We start from the raw sequence: 12,805 nt of genomic DNA on the forward strand, positions 1-12,805 counted from the left end.
ACTCACGGACCGCGAGATCGTGACCTGGCTGAAGTCGGACGCTTAACTGACTGCGCCACCCAGGCGCCCCTAAGATTTTGTTTTTAAGCGATCTCTTCACCCAGCCTGAGGCCCGAACTCACAACCCCAAGATCAATGATCACTCGCTCCACCGGCTCAACCCGCCAGGCGCCCTGAACACCCCCATTCTTTTGATGGACCAGCGCCTTCAGGAGTTCAAGCAGCTGATTGGTCGGAGGAAATTAGAGTCACAAAACAGTAGGTCCCACCCAGCAGAGCCAGGAAGGCCTGTCCCCTGGGCCACCAATGCCCCAGACCTGGAAACCCGCAGTGCAGAGGGCAACAGGCCGACTGCAATCGGGTGGTCTCACGTCCCGTCCACGGGTGTCTATGGCGCACATACGACAGAGAGGCAGAGGACGCGGTGAGGACACAGACGCCGTCCCCGCTCTCATGGAGCCCACCATCTAGCCCAAAGGACACAAGCCACGGTCAGCCCCAGCCTCTCTTCCAGATGCACAATGTAGCTGTCCCCTGCCTCCCCCCTGGCTGCAGCTCCTCGTGAGTTGGGTGAAGCCATGGGTCCCTTGGTTGCTCAGCTGCCGGCAGTCCAGTAGGAAAAGGGGGTCCGCGAGCGACACTCCACTCTGTCCCGCCACCCGTCCTGCTTTCCAAACCAGGTTGTTAGCCTGTGTCCTTCAGCGCCCCCCCGCTTCTCTGAAGGGCAGCCGCAGGCGAGACGTCAGTGCCCCCCTTCTGTCTGGACCCCTCTGGACTGGCCCGGGCGCAAGCCCCCCCAGAGCGTGGCCTGCGGGTGCCCTCTTCTCCGAGGCAGACTTCCCCCCATTTGTGCACCCTTTTGGATTTTCGATCAGAATAGAATGGAGGTCTGGTGATACGGAGAATATGTATATGCATATTTTTATAGACATGTGATAAAACTGCCGTTTCACCCAGAATTAGAATGCGCTGAGAGATTAAAAAGAGAAAGAAGGAAAATTGGAAGTTAATTGCTGCTTTACGGCAGAGTAAGGAACGGAGAAGCGCGTTACGATCCGTCCTCCCTGAATTACAAAATAAACGGGATAAAACTTCGTTATTTTCTCTACGCAGACTCAAGTGTGGCATTGAGAGGCTCTGGTAATTAAATTTGATTGGAGCTGGATTTATAAAACAGACTGTGAGCTGTTGGGGACAAGGCCTCTGTACTGTTCACCTTCCTCTTTGCGTAAATGCTGGCTAGTTGATGCCTTGATCTGGTATGTGTAACGGAATTTGGAAATAATTGCCTATGGGATGATCAAAATGGGATTTTACTTCTCTTGATGATTCTAAGATTTTTCTAAGTAAATCACAGCCGGGCAAAAATCACGTACGTAGTTGGTAAGGGATAGCGTCGTACAGCAGGATTTGTTTTTAAAATTTTTTAACGTTTATTCGTTTTTGAGAGACAGAGACAGACAGACCGTGAGCAGGGGAGGGGCAGAGAGAGAAGGAGCCACAGAATCTGAAGCAGGCTCCGTGCCTGAGCCGTTAGCACAGAGCCTGATGTGGGGCTCGAACCCACGAACCGTGAGATCATGACCTGAGCTGAAGTCAGATGGTTAACCGACTGAGCCACCCAGCCACCCCAGGATTTATATTTAAGCACTAGAGATAATATTTTTGTGAGGGCTCTTACAAAATTAGTCATAAAAAAGCTGTTTCCCTCTCGATGAACCGCAAGGCCACCGCTCCGTGGATGTGTGAAAAGTGATGCATTCACCTGCTGGGTTTCGGAAGGATCTCCTCCATCAAGGCAGACAGACGGGCGCAGCACGGGAGAAGCCGGAGGCTGGTCCCATCGTCCAAAACAGCAGGTAGGGAGCAGGAAGCGCCTTTCTGGGGTGGCAGGAGGGAGCACGGACCGGAAGGAAAGAAGGGGACAAATCCAGGACGACAGAGTCCGTGTCGAGGCAGGGTGGGAGCAAAGGGGAAGGTAGTGCGCTCAGGGCGGCAGCTTGGGGAAAGGGAAAGGGAAATAGAAGCGAGGGGAGAAGTACACACGTGGAGAGGGGCATCCGCGGACGAAGCTGGCCGAGGGGAGGCTGCAGCAAAAGTCACTCCCCAGTCCGGGTCGCAGCACAGGGAAAGACGGAGGAACGGGTGTGTGGGGAGGGGCCTGGACACTCAGCTCCCTGTTTCCGCTTCCAAGTATCCCTTGACCCAGGGACAGTGTCCTAAACATCATCATCCACGTAGCAGGTGCCAATACACGTCCTGCACAGAACAGAACAAGACCGATCATTCCAAAACTGGCATTTAACTGAGCAGCTACTGTGGGCCACGCCCTCTGCCGGGCACCCGGCGCATGTTACTTCGCTGAATCCGTAACCACTAGCGTGCGTGAGAGAGGTTATCTATCCTCCTGTGATGGATGGGAAAAATAACCCTGAAGGAGATTAGGCCATTTTCTTCATGGCCCAACACAGAGTGGTGTTGGTGCATCTAGAAAGTCCTCGTGCCAAACAACGACAAAAGGAGAAGAATCGCACGGCGCTCTCAGAGTCCGAAAACGACCTGACGCATCTTCTCTCCTTTGGTTTCGCCGCTTACCTAGCGAAACAAGCGGGTCATCTATTAATACCCCGGTGGGAAAAGAATGAGTTAACTGGGTTGAAAATTAACTGAAAGTCACATCGCCTGGGACACGGGCCAGGACCGGGGCCGCAGCCAGATCTCCCGAGGCCCTGACCGACGACCTTCCAAACCCCGTGAGGGTTCCCGGGGAGAGCTGGGGTCCGTTCGTGAATGGAAGTGGGGGGGGGCGGTTCTCAGAGGAGCAGAGAGAGGTGAATAGGGTGAAAACGTACATCTTCCCTTTCATCTTGTATTAGGTGACGTCCCCCTGGGCGTTGGAGCAAATCAACTCCCCCATCTCTGCAGAATAACAGAGATTATTATAACAACTGTGCCATCGGCCCAGAGCCCGACGCGGGGCTCGAACTCACGGACCGCGAGATCGTGACCTGAGCTGAAGTCGGACGCTCAACCGACTGCGCCACCCAGGCGCCCCTATGTAATGCTTCTATTGCTGCACCTTGTATGAACATAGTATTGGTGACGAACATGTGGTGTGTGTGAGTCACAGAGGCCGTCGCTTTGACGGAGGCCAGCTGTCCGCCGAGAGGAAGGCACTCTGGCTGAACAGCCTCAGTTTCCAGGGCACCCTCTGCCCGCCCCGGAAGCGCCAGGCTCCCCCGCCCCATACTTCTGGGCCTCGGGGCTGTCCTGCTTGACCTTCAGCGAGACAACGGGTTCGAAGTCGCCAGCAGGCAGACGACCGCTCCGCGGTTTCCTTCTGCTCAGTCTTCCCGGGCTCCTCAGAAACCAGTGCCTCCCGCGGCGGTTTCCCCAGGCCACCTGAGACTGCGTTCCCAAGGCCAGGGTCGCCGACAAGGAGAGCCACGGGGCTCCCCGGTGCACCTGACCGCCGTGACCCGGGCGTCCGTTACCGCCTGCTGGGCTGCAGCCCGCTGAAGGGGATGCGCGTCCCTACCCCTTCCTTTAAGCTCCACATGGTCCCCTTGCCCCGGGGCCCAACCAACCCCTCTCTCCCATTTCTTCGGGGCACCGTGTGTTTCGTTCCAGACACCACACCTCAGAACTGATCAAGTCACCCCAAATGAAAAGGGCGGCCGCAGATATGACCCCCTTGGTGCCTAGACCCAGACCCTTCGGTCCCCGAAGCTCCTTGGGGTTCCCTGCGGGGCAGCCCAGGGACTGAGGATGTGATAGGAGGAGGTTCCTCCTTTGCCTGCTGTCCCTGGGTTTTTTGGGTGACAGGCCGAGCCCATTCACGTGTCTCTGGATCTGCTCTTCAAGCTCCTTCCCTCTGGGGCTCACCCTGGCCTCGTCACAGGATCCCTGCAGTCAGCCTCCTGCCCGGTCCCTGCTGCCCCATATCTGGCACCTGCAGCGCCCGGAAGCCAGCAAGAGAACCCGGATGGAGGCCGGCAGGGCTCCCATGTGCAAAGAGCCATTCATTCACCAGCCCCGTCTAGAAACATATGCTGATGCCTTCGCTCCACCAGCTCCCTTGCTGGACCGTGGGGCCAAGATCACTCATGGTCTCTCGTCCCAGACCTCATCCCAGGGCATTTCCCTACCGGGAGTGTCTCGGTCCATTCCGGCATAATCCCTTTGCGGAAACAGTGCGCTGGGCACGAGTCAGAGATCGCCATTTTAGTGGATTTTCTCTCCCGGAGGCATGGGTGGAGGAGATCTAAAATCAACCCCCTTCAAACCAAATGGCCTTGGATTCTGCTTGTTCAAGTTTCTTCATGAATCACGGGCCCTCCTCAACCCTTGGCACGGATCTCAGGAGGCACGTTCTGCTCCCTGCTGAGGGGTTGCCAGGAAGGAAGGGGAGGTGAACTCGTACCCCCCGCCCCGCAAGTGTCTACACAGCCTGGTGGCGGTTCTGGTTCCCCACCCTGCAGAGACCTGGGTCAAAGGTCGGTGTCACACCCGAGGACGGACACCCTGCCATTGTGCCTGGAAGCTGTCCCACCAGCCTCGGAAACGTCTCCTCTCCCACGTCATACTGAGGTTCACAGCAGGTGCGGGGCCCTGTTTTCCAGATCAGGCCCCTCTCCCACCTCTCTTCTCCTGGGCACGGGTGTCGCTCTAAGGTCAGCTATTCTGAGCCTCCGGCAGAGCACCTGCCACTGGGGCCAGTCCTGCTGGGCAACCGGGAGTGGGGGATGGGCAGCGGGTCCAAAAGCCTCCAATGAGAAGCCTCAGAAGAGAGGACGAAAGGTCCCGCTTCGCCGATGTCTCTCCCAAGGCTGAGGACCCTTAGTCACATCTCAGGGGCAGGGTTTCCTCCTCTTCCTTGCATGCCCCCTGTTCCCTGCCTCCCGTCCAGCTGTTTCTCCAGCCTGTGCAGCTGCCGTCTGTCCAACCCAACTGCTTTTGCGGGACCGGACATGTTTCTTTCTTTGCCTTCTCTTCCCTCGTGGCAGCAGGCCAAGCCACAGAAGCCAGCAGTCGCCGGCTACTCCAGCCGGGGTCACTGCCCGGGGCCTCTCCTCCTCCGCCACCTCAGGGACAAGCTCTGCCATTTCAGTTTCTGTCTCATCTTCAAGGCTCCCATTGGAACCGCCTGGGGTCTTGTGTTAATTTTGCCCAGTGGAGAACAAATCCTTCTCTGCGAGGCAAGCTCGAAGACTTGGATGGGGAGAGGGGGCCTGCGTAAGGAAAAAACACGGTCTCTGTTTCCCATTCAGTGGCTTTCTCCCTTAGGGTTTTCTATCGACTTCTCCAATGCCCCCACGGGTTCGGCTTGTTGGCCTGGAGGGGGACCCCCTCCCCAGCCCCCCACTGGCCTTCCCTGGACCTGGTGGGATTCTTTGTTTGAAGGGTCCGGCCAAGAGTATCTTTCCCCTCCCGCTGATGGAAATCATGAGGTTTCTGGATCCCTGCCCTGTCTGTAACCTAAGGAATTCTCATCCAGGAGCAATTTTTACACACACGCGCGTGCGTGCACGCACACACACACGCCACCAAGGAACATTTGGCAATGTCTGGAGACAGCCTCGGTTGTCGCATAGGGTGGGGGGATGCTACTGGCTTGTCGTGGGTGGGAATGCCCCTAAACATCCCACAGCGCCCAGGCGGCCTCCTCAACAAAGACGGCCTGTCCCGAGATGTCAGTAGTGGCCAGTTTGAGTGTCCTCGCCCTAAGGACTTCGATGTCAAGGGATCCATAAGGTTCTCTCCAGCCTAGCAGCCTGCGAGACCCTATCAACCTCTCCCCTTACCCTTCCTGATTCCAAGTTCTCAGTCTCAAGTGCTTGGGGTTGATTATCCAGTCAAGTGTGTAATTTCAGACAGACTCAGAATAGTAAGACCTAAGGAAAAAAGTTGCATTCACCTTAAAGAAAAAGGTAACTCATTTATACACATTGTGGCATATCTTGTGTGTTTTGTATTTGGAGGGCACCTGTCCATTCAATTTGCGTTTTTTGTTTTTTGGGTTTTTTTTGTTTTGTTTTGTTTTAGTCTCTCCAGTTGTATTATAGAACTTGCTGGGGGCATTTCGTTTTTCAAACATTTGTGGACTGCTGGGTGAAGAAGTCCCGAGCAGCTTAGAAAAAAAACGCCTTTACCAAACCTCCATAATACAGTTATATCTCCACGGAGGAACATGTGATTTTCTTTAGTACTATGTACTTCAAGTAGAGGAAATATTGACCTCTTTAAAGGTAAGGCATTTTACATCAGCAAATGTATTTAAGGAACGAAAATGAACCTTATCTCTCCGTGAAGGCTTTTACGAGATTTCCCGATAGAGAGGCGCTCTCCTCTCCCGTTGGCGACGCAGCTGGTTATCTACAGACTTGAAAGTAATCAAATTGCCTTTCTCTACACCTTTGCCTCTCCACTCGAAATCCTTGAATCCAGATTAACCTCTAGAGCGAAGGCAGATAATCGACATCTGAAAACTTGGAAGGCAGAAGCCAATTCCTCAGCCAAACGCAGGGCCCAGGGAGCCCCAAGGGAAGAAGAGGTCAGGAAAGTGTGCGTGTGTGAGCGTGATGGCCTTGTACGCGAGTGTGGGTGTGTCAGGAGGGTGGGTGGCCGCAGGAAGTGGGGGGGGATCCATCGGGAGGGGAAGGAAGGCGAAAGGAAACAAGCCGGAAGGGAAAGACAATGGCCAAAGAGGAGCTGTGACCAGCCGGTGGACAGAAAGGCAGAGGAGGGGGTGGAGGAAGAGCGAGGCCAGCACAGGGGAGCGGGGTGAGGGGCCCGGAAGACGTGCGTGTGGCACGAGCAATTCCACACTCTTGACTTCGGCAAAGCAAAACTTTAAATAAGAGAAGCTATGAATCTCTTCCTTGCAAGTTTCTTGATTCCCGAGTGCGGGACCGATGGGCAAGCCAGAAAGGTGGAGACAGGGGGAGCAGGGCGCGAGGGCCGCAAAAGCGCATTGTTGGGCCCAAGCGCGTCCTCCCTGCAGCAGGGTTAGGACCCTGGCCCCCAGCAGCAGGGCCCCTCCGGGTTGTGTCTGAGGAGCCCCACCCCCTTGCCCCCCCATCCCCATGAACTGCTGGCTTCCTTGGGTGCTCACATTGAGGTCAGATCCCTCAGCCCCTAAGAACTTCTTCCTATGGGACTCCCATGCCGCCATCTTGCCCACCCCCAAACACGCCCTGACTCTCAGCTCCTTTGCCCCGCTGGTTCACCCCAGGCTTTTCCTCCAAGACACTCGGTCTCCGCCTCCCCAGGCCCCAGCCACCACGGGGTTCTCTTTCCCTCCTGGAATGGGAGACGCTAGGGGCCCATAAAACCCTCTTCCCTCTGGTTTCTGATTCTTCGTGGCACATCACCATCTGAGGAGTCTCCTTTGGGCCACAGAATCCCCGTCACGGTAAACCCCCGAGAAGAGGTTCCTGCGACAGACCCCAGGCAGTTCAGTCGATCCTGTGGCTTCCTTCACCCCGGGGCGCCCAGCCCTTCCCGCCTTCTCTCCCCTCTCTGCCGCTTTGCTTGCAGCCAGCCAGCAACCAGCTCTTTAAGAGCTCGTCTCTGATCGCGCCTGCCCATGCCACCCTCCTTAGTCCCCGATTTTTCTCCTCCCCCCCTTTTTCCACAGTAAAAGTTTACAGCGAGAATACAGGTGCGAAAGTACTTCACCAGCGTAAATTGGGGGAGAGTCGTGTCCCACGGTGGGCCCGTCTGGGCCTTTTTTGGCGTAGAGCTGGTCCCCGTGCATGGGCCATTCTGTCTTGGACTCGCGGTGAAATTCATCGCTTGCACTCGTTTACTCACTCTCGCATCAGCACCGCAGGTATAGACTAACGGTTAGAAGCTACGCAGCCTGCTGTGGCTTGACCACACGCTCGTAAGAGAGCTGGAAAGCCCCTTGCACTAACCCACTTCTGGTCCGTGCGGCTCTGCCCCATCGTCCTGGGGGCCCAGCCCCTGCCCAGGGCCCTCCCTGGGACAGTCTCTGTCCAAACGCTTACTGATGTGCAGTCCTGGGAGACGGGCACGCGCATGTCCCTTCCAGAGGCTACTTGGCACGAGCAGTAAAGGTAGCTGATCGCCTCCAGCTACCGCATTCTGGGGATCTATTGCAACCTTCCTGCCGAGGCCCGCGCTGTCCCGGGCCAGTGTCGCGGAGGTGCTACAGCCTTGTTATTCCCGCCCGACGCGAGTCCCCTCTGATAGGAAATCTTTGCTACAGCACTCTCCAGCAGTCTCCTTCCTTCTTCTGCAGGTGTCAAGTCAGCACTGGGGTCCCCAGGCGGCCTACTGAGCCTGCTCCCTCTCTCATCCTTCACAGGACTTTCCCCGTCTAATTCTGTCTTACTATCCGCTTCTTAGAGGGTCCAAACTAACACAGTGACTACCGGGAGTGACCCAAGAAGGCAGACAAGAAGATGGGGTCTTGGGGCTGGATGATGCACGCCCAGGCTGGCACGGAGGACCCCATCTCCAGGGATGTGTGGACACAGGACTAGCTCAAGGTGGCTGCCTAGCTGGTAACGATTTCGCGGGTGGTAATCTGAGAAAATGTCTCAGTGGGGGGGGGGGGGGCGCTCTCTAGATGTTACGGTGGCTGCTAGAAGCCCACAGAACGAGATGGCCCATGCTTAGCATGCTGAACGATGGGGATATGCCTGAGTTGCTTTGGGGGACGGTAGAGGAAGGGCGACAGAATGCTCAGGGCAGTGGGTGTGCTGGAGGAGACAGAGCATACAAGGAGAAAGGCCCACCCAAGGAGTGGGTTCCATCAGAAGGCCCGGCGGGCCCACGGTCCACCGAGCTCACCGGGAATAAGTTGACGGCAGAGGCACCAACAGGAAACGATCGCCGGTGGCTCTTCTCCATGGCCCGAGCTGACCACAGGTGAGGCGCTCACAGAGCTGGTCTCGTTAAAGGAGATTTGTATGATGGAGGCCCAAAAGAACAGAGGCCAGGTGGTAGTGCCTCCCAGGATATGCCACAGTTACGGCAATCCGCAAGGCCAAAGGGGCCTTGACCCACGGGGAGCTGTGGAGCTGCCTCACAGGGCATCATCGTGCCCTGAGGAGCAGAACAGATCCGCAGCCAACGATGGACCTGCCAGACGTCTGCAGTCGACAGAAGGCAAGAACGATAGAGTAAGAGGTCGCCAGAGATCACCCAAATAAAAAAGTCATGATCCTTCTTCCAGTCCCGAGACCGGAACCGACTTTCAGACCCAGAACCCAAGGACTGGAGAAGGGGCCTTGCACACCACGGCTAGTATGTATTGTAACGATCCCTTCAGTCCTCCCCCAAAGACCTACGAGCAATGCTCCAGTCACCGTTCACCGGCCAAAGGGGAATGCCCACACCTTGCAAGTGGTGGTGGACACGGGATTTGAGTTGTCACTGATACTTGGACGCCGGAAGCTTCATCAGGACCTCACTGTTATGGTATGGGCTCACAGGGACCACGAAACCAGTGGAAGTCTGGCTGAGGTCCACCTTAAAGCTGGTCTGCTGGACAGTGGACACATGTGGTGGCCATTTTCCCAGTCCCGGAGATCACAGTTGGGACCAATGTACTTGTCCGTGTGAGTCACCTGCATTAGTCTCCTATTGCTGCTGTAACGAATTGCCACCAGAAAAATAGCTTAAGATGACAAAGATGCATTATGTTATAGTTCTGGAGGTCGGCTGCCCAAAATAGGTCTCGCTGGGCCAAAATCAAGATGTCGGCAATGCCGTGTTGCTTCTGAAGTCTCTGGAAAAGAATCCATTTCCTTGCCCTTTTTAGCTCCCAGAAACCACCCACATTCCTTGGCCTACGACTCCTTCCTCATCCTCAAAGCCAGAAGGCGCATCCCTCCAGCCTCCCCTCGGTCACCGCCCCCCCTTCCCTAACTCTCCTGCTTCCTACTGTCCTCATAAAGACCCTTATGATTATATTGGGTCCACCCAGAGAGTCTAGGATAATCTCCCCACATCATGGTTCTGAACTCAGTCACATCTGCAAAGTCCCTTTTGCCTCGTAAGGTAACATCATCCTAAATTCTGGGGATTAAGATATGAACATCTTCAAGGAACCACCTTTCTGCCTGGCATCCCCCAACCCTGAGTCCCTAGCCTGTAGAGCAAGTGCTGTCATGGTGAAGAGGGTCAAGTAGAACCCTCTGAAATTGTTCCCTTAGCAGTTCATCAAAAACAGTATTGGATCCAGGGACAATTCCAGAGATCTCAGGGCAACAGGGTTGGAGACCTTATCATATCTAGGTTTAATTCACCAGCACGGACCTTCCAAAATCTAGATAGATCCTAGGGAACAACTATAGACTCCCACAAGCCCAATGAAGTACTAACCTTGGTTGCATCTGCCCTGCAGATTGAGGCATTATTGCTAGAACAAATTAATAAAGCTTTGGGCCCAAGGTATGGTGTCATTGATTTGGCAAATTCATTATTTTCTATTCCAACCAGAAACAAACATCCAAAACAGTTTGCGTTCCCAAGGATCAGACAACGGTATTAATTTACAGTTTGCCTCAGGGCCATGTCAACTCTCCTGCTCTCTATTGCCATGTAGTCTTAAGAGACCTGAAGAACCTGGGCCTCCCATGGAACACCACCCTGGTCCATTACATTGATGACACCATGCTGATCAGACAAACGGATGATCAAAACGGATCAAAAAGGATGAACAAAACGGGCGAGTACTCTGGAGCCTTAGTAAGATACTTGCAATCCCAGGGTGGGAGACAAATCCCATAAAGATTCAGGTACCTGCTCTTTTGATAAATTTTTCGGAGTCAAGATGCCAAGGAAATACTGGGATTTTACCTCCAAAGTAAAAGACAGATTGCTACACCTTATATTAGCCAGCTAAAGAAGGAAGGTAGACCTTTTGGGGTGCCACATCTAGGGACACTGCTCTGGTCCACATACTGGTTGACGCAGAAGGTCACCGAGTCAAGTGCAACTCAGAGCAGAAAAGAGCTTTGGGCAGTCCTGCCACGCGGGCCAATCTGGCAGACCATATGATGTTGGACGTGTCTGGGGTAGCAGAAGGTGCGGCATGGGGTTCGTTGCAAAGGCCCATTGGAAAAATCATAAGCGGGTCTCAGGGGTACTGGACTTTCGAGAAAAGCTCACGATGTATAATTGGACCCTGGTAGACAAAGAGTGCTTGATTATGGAACATCAGGTGAACATGTGTCCATAGCTGTCCGTTACGAGCTGGGTTCTCCAAGTCATAAAATCAGATGCGCTCAGCAGTAGTTCAATGGTAGTTGAAAATGACCGACCCAAGACTGAGTCTGACAGGACCAAGGGGCGCGAGACAGGTGCATGAGTGGGGAACCCAGGTGCCCAAGCCCCCCACCACAATTTTCTCAGCCCATAGGGGACCCATATGACCAACTGAAGGGGGAAAAAAGGTCGAAGCTTGGTTCACTGCTGGGTCAGCTTGGTGTGGGGACACAAGCTGAAAACGGACAGCTGCCACATGAGAGCCACATGCAGGGGCGGTCCTGAAAGGCAAGGTAGAGGGGGCGGTGGCCAAGAGGAAAACATCCAAACTCCTGAGCAGGGGCCAGCAGTCCGTCTTGCCGCCACAGGACCCAAAAGGAGGAGGGTTGGAAGGTTGGAGCCCGAGAAGTCTCGGCAGAGAGGCGCGTAGTAGATGAACGTGGAAATGGGCGAAATACATGGTGATTTTTTATGACCCAGGAGTGCCCACCAGAGAGCGTCCACCGTGGAAGAGGTGGCCAGCAACAAGCTAGACAAAACGACTGGGCTAGTTGGCTCTAGCCAGCCTTCGTCATCGGCCACCTCAAAACTGGCACAGTGGGTGATGGAATGGAGTGGCGGAGGATCTTCATGGGCCCATCTGCCTGGACTCCCACTGACCATGGCCGGCCTCATCGTGGCCACCTCTGAATGTCCAACCCGCGTCAACAGAGCTCAGCACTAAGTGTAGGGACGGACCCTCTTCCTTGAGGAGACCAACAGGACGCAGTGGCAAGGTGACTATTTTGAACCCTTCCATCCTCAAAGGGTCGGCTACTCATCCTCTCTCTGGGCTTCAGGGTCCCATTTCCTGTCACAGACCAGTCCTTACTCAGCTCAGACGGATCTATTTTTTTTAATGTTTATTTATTTAATGGGGGGGGGGGGCAGAGAGAGAGAAAGAGAGGGACCCTGAACGGGAGAGGACCAGAGAGAGGGTCGCAACTAGGATCCACGCTCAATGTGGAGCCCAACACGGGGCTTGATCTCATGACTGTAGATCTCGGCCTGAGATCGATCAAGAGTCGGACGTGTAACCTACTGAGCCACCCAGGCGCCCCCCGGGCTCAGCTGTTGAAATAGTTCTGCTATTTTTGCAACTTTTCCCCCCCCCCTTCGTCCTTTATCTTTTGTTCAAGATGACACCAAGCACAGCTAATAAAGTTTGGTTTCCCCACCACGCGGACGGGTCTGGCCAGCGAGAGGTGGTCCCTGAGTGAAAAGGCAAAGGCTCAGTGGGAAAGTGCCTCTTTGTGGTCCCCTCGGCCCTTCCCCTGGGCCTCACCCCTCTCTTCACGCAAGGATTACAGAAAAGCAGCCTGGGGGGTTGAGAAGCCAGCTCGGGACCTTGAGGCACCAACCACATAACATGGTAGAAATAGCTGTAGCCCCTGGTTATGTCTCTGAGCCCCCAGACGAGCCCGGGCCTGCCTACTCCGGGGCCGTCCATACGTAAATCCGAACTCTGCTTCAGCCGCTATGGGAGTCTTAGAGGCTGACCTCCGTCCCCTGAAACAACATGTAT

The 12,805-nt window shown here is 54.9% G+C and overlaps 2 long non-coding RNA genes across 2 annotated transcripts; both read left to right on the forward strand.

The window, feature by feature from the left end:
* Positions 1 to 317: 317 nt before the first annotated feature.
* Positions 318 to 8,517, forward strand: LOC121042578 (uncharacterized). The gene is made up of 3 exons (XR_005796300.1): positions 318 to 424; positions 1,727 to 1,859; positions 8,374 to 8,517. It is a non-coding gene; the product is annotated as an uncharacterized LOC121042578 (long non-coding RNA).
* A 3,241-nt stretch (positions 8,518 to 11,758) lies between these two features.
* Positions 11,759 to 12,460, forward strand: LOC121042579 (uncharacterized). Its single transcript, XR_005796301.1, has 2 exons — positions 11,759 to 12,017; positions 12,420 to 12,460. It is a non-coding gene; the product is annotated as an uncharacterized LOC121042579 (long non-coding RNA).
* The last annotated feature ends 345 nt before the right edge of the window (positions 12,461 to 12,805 follow it).

Source organism: Herpailurus yagouaroundi, unplaced genomic scaffold (assembly GCF_014898765.1).
Source record: "Herpailurus yagouaroundi ecotype Mexico unplaced genomic scaffold, PumYag 185, whole genome shotgun sequence".
In the NCBI taxonomy this organism is placed as follows: Eukaryota; Metazoa; Chordata; class Mammalia; order Carnivora; family Felidae; genus Herpailurus; species Herpailurus yagouaroundi.